Raw genomic sequence first — 3,809 nt, 5'->3', positions numbered from 1 at the left:
ATTCGATCTGAAAAATACACTAACACTACTGGAATCAGGGATTTTGCCGTGTGCCAGTTCTTTGTCGTCTGCTAGCAGACGGCAAGAGAAGGTCTTTGCCATCAGCTACCAAATAGCAGACTGCAAAGAACCGGCAGACGGCAAAGAAGGTCTTTGCCATCTGTCATTTCTTAGCCGCCTGCTGGCAGACGGCAAAGAATCTTTGCCATCTGCCAGCGGACGGCAATGAGGTGCTGGTGGGGTCCACTAGATGCTAGTACACTGCAACGGTCCAACCCCCCTCTTTGCCATCTGCTGGCAGACAACAAATATTCTTTGCCATCTGCTGGCGGACGGCAAAGAGGTGGGGCTATCTTTTTTTTGCGGATAAAAAAAAACCTCTTTCTCCACCTCCTCTATTTCTTTCCCCTCTCTCTCAGCCCATCCCTCTCTCTCCCCCACTCGTCTCTCCCTCTCCCTCGCGCGAGCAGCTACGGCGGCCTCCCTTGACCCCACGCTGCTGCGCCACCTCGCCTCCGCCCGCCGGTGCGTGCCACCACCTCACCGGACCCCAGGAGCCCTGTCGCCTCGCGCTGCCGCCTGCACCGCTCACGCGCCGCCACATCCCCACAAGCTCGCCGCCCCGCTGCGGAAGCCTCGTCGCCGGTCGCCCCGACCTCGAGATCCGCCGCTGCCATGGGAGCCGAGCAGCGAGCTCTTCTGCGCCACGCCCGCGTCCCCGCGTCACCGCCGCCATCCCACGCTGCCTCGCGCCAAGATCCGGCCGCGGGAGGTCCGGCCACTCCGGATCCAGCCTCCTCCTCGCCGCACAGGCCCTCCTCCTCGCCGGTGTGACGCCCCTCGCCGGAGCAGAGCCGGCCAAGCCCATCAGCCGCCAGGGTCGTGCTGCAGCCCATCCGTGAGATCTCCGGCGCCGTGCAGCTGCCAGGGTCCAAGTCACTCTCCAACTAGATCCTCCTCCTCTCCGCTCCACTGGCCGTGTCCCTCTGCGCGCTGACGGACAGCAGCGGCGTCCACGGCAGAAGAGGAGTATTCCCGTGTTTTTACGCGTTGTCTTCCTCGGCGACGATTGCCACGGCGCTGCTGTTATGTTCTACCTCCACATTTCGCCGCTGTGATTCCATTAGGTACACACACATTTATTTCATCCCCAATTTTGGAACCGCATATGATTTTCTTATTTGATGAACTTAGGGCCTGCAATAATTTAATACTTTAATCAGCTCTTCTTAGAGATATAGGCTAATCAATAGCTTAATAATTCGTTGACAGATGCATTACCAAATTATCATTGGAAAATATTGTGTCTGCAGTATTTGTCTTGTTAATTATGCATTCCTTTGTTTCTAATAAAGTGTTACTTATGTGTTAGTTATATCTTATGTCTCTCTATGTTCATAACTTATATTGACTTCAGACTGTGCGTATGTGCCTATGTGGGGAAGCATGTCTGATTGCCCTCAGGTTCAGGGCCATATTTCACAACAAGATATTCTCCTTGGCAACCGACCTGGAAGTGAGGTCACAGTTGACACCTATTGTCGTCCAACAGTTGATACTTGAAGTCAAGTGTTGGCTCCTACAGCATTGCATTTCACCAATTTAAATGCTACATTTCTACTCCTAAACCATTCTCTCTTTCTTAGTGTTTTTGTTATGCAGGTTGGAAGAAAAGAAGAAGATCCAGAGAAGATCTTAGTAATAAGATAGTTTTTAGGAAAATAGATATTTAGTTTTAGGTCATTTCTTGTAATTTTAGATATGGAGTACTTGCTATTATTGGTAACATGTGTTGGATATGTGTTCATGGATATGTGTTGGATATATATGTGTTCATGACTATTGGTAGTGTGTGTGTGTGATTTTCTGTGGAAATGAACTGATATAAGAAAAACTAGAATTAAATGGGGCAATATAGGCTCTTTGCCATCTGCGAGCAGATGGCAAAGAGCCATGCCCTTTGCCGTCCGCTGGCTGGCGGCAAAGGCTGCTGGCTCTTTGCCGTCCGCCGGCTGACGGCAAAGACTGCAGGCTTTTTGCCGTCCGCCGGCTGACGGCAAAGGCTGCATGCTCTTTCCCGTCCGCCAGCAGCCGGCAAAGAAGCCTTTGCCGTAGCCTGTTCAGCCGGACTGTTTGCCGTCCGCTGGCTGACGGCAAAGGACTTTGCCATCCGGGATCTGTGCCTTTGCAGTCCGCCGTGACGGACGGCAAAGAAGCTGATTTTAATAGTGTAACACCAAGGGCCTCGGCGGTAGGGTATTATATCTTACCGCCACCCTCTCTGGCGGTAGCTAATTTGAACCGGCAGGATTGTCAGGGTAGCCTAATTAACTAGTGAGCTGAATGGTAAGGTATAAATAGCATCTTACGTTCCACTACTGTAGTTCTCTTTAGGTCTAGTGGATAGCACACCTTGCTTTATACTAGAATATCCTTGGTTTGATTTGTGTTGTTGCAATTTTTTACTTTTATTTTTTTTCCCAATAACAAAGAAAAATCTGTCCAATTAGTATGGGATATGGGTTAGTGTCAAAATATTTTATTTGTCTGTAACTAATTACCATTAGCTTCTTGTCGTTGCAATTTTATTTTTTATTTAGTTTTTTTCCCAATAACAATGAAGAAATTCTCCAATTAATATTGGATATGGGCTATTGTCAAAAATAATATACGTAGCCATCGATCGAACCGATCTATTGACTTGGTTGTTGACCCTAGCTAGTTAGGGTTTCTGCCTCTCGCCGGCGCCGCCGCAGGTCCGCCTCATCTCCGGTGGCCCTAGGGCCATGGGGGCGCGGTGGATCCTGCCAAGGACCGGCGGGAGGGCTCCGTTTTCAGTCATTTTTTCCTGTCTTGTTAGAGTTTGTGTCATGCTCAGAAAGACGAGACGACGACGGCTCCCTGAAGATGGAATAAAGGTCTCCCCGCCTAGCCCCCGTTCCGACGGTGCATCTAGCATCGTTGGTGGGCGTGTGGAGGTGTGTCTCCGGCGGATCTATCTTTGGTGGATTTGCTCGGATCTCGTCGTTGTTCGTCTACGTTCGTGTGTCTTCGGGTTGAATCCTTCCAACCTACGTTATTCTTCTTCGGCGGCGGTTGTTGTTCTGGTGCGTTGGTCCTGTGGGGCCTTAGCACGACGACTTCCCGACTGTCTACTACAACAAGTTGTGCCCGACTCCGGCGATGGAGGGGTGATGACGGCGGCGCGCCTTCGGCTCGCTTCAGTGCTTGTAGTCGTCGCTAGGTGGTCTACGGATCTGGATGTAATTTTTATTTCTGGTGTTCGTTGTACTGTCATGATTGAAGATGAATAGATTGGAAGTTTTTCGCAAAAATAATAATAATAATAATATTTTTTATTTATTTGTAACTAATTACCATTGGCCTGTGCATATAAATGTTGTTGGTTCTAAAACATATAACACTTTCCTTAGATGAAAACATATACAACTTGTAAAGCATGCCGCCCTTGTGTGAATGCAGCAAACACAAAGGTGCAAACAGACCGTGGATCCAATGTATCAGGGTGAATCTATTGTACATGAGTTTCAAAAAAAAACTATTGTAACAGGCTTTAGCCTGCCCTCCAACTAGTAATAATCACGGCCCAGCCTAGCAAATCGGCTGCTTCTTAGCCCATCTCAGCGCCTCCTTGCGTGTTCGAGCCTGCCCTCTATTTACTTTCTAGATTCGCTGCTGCAATGTATGGTTTAAGTACTCCATCTCTTTTTGAATTTTGAAATCGGCGAAATAAAAAGGAAAAACAGTAAGACCCTAGCTGAACATGACACTCACATGCATTAGCACAT

The 3,809-nt window shown here is 48.9% G+C and overlaps 1 long non-coding RNA gene across 1 annotated transcript; it reads left to right on the top strand.

The window, feature by feature from the left end:
* Positions 1 to 441: 441 nt before the first annotated feature.
* On the top strand, positions 442 to 1,842 carry LOC119278126. The gene is made up of 2 exons (XR_005137595.1): positions 442 to 1,127; positions 1,418 to 1,842. It is a non-coding gene; the product is annotated as an uncharacterized LOC119278126 (long non-coding RNA).
* Positions 1,843 to 3,809: the final 1,967 nt, after the last annotated feature.

This window comes from Triticum dicoccoides, chromosome 3B, assembly GCF_002162155.2.
Source record: "Triticum dicoccoides isolate Atlit2015 ecotype Zavitan chromosome 3B, WEW_v2.0, whole genome shotgun sequence".
NCBI lineage: Eukaryota > Viridiplantae > Streptophyta > Magnoliopsida > Poales > Poaceae > Triticum > Triticum dicoccoides.
Note: the sequence above shows the minus strand (reverse complement) of the source record. Positions and strands in the feature narration are given on the sequence as shown.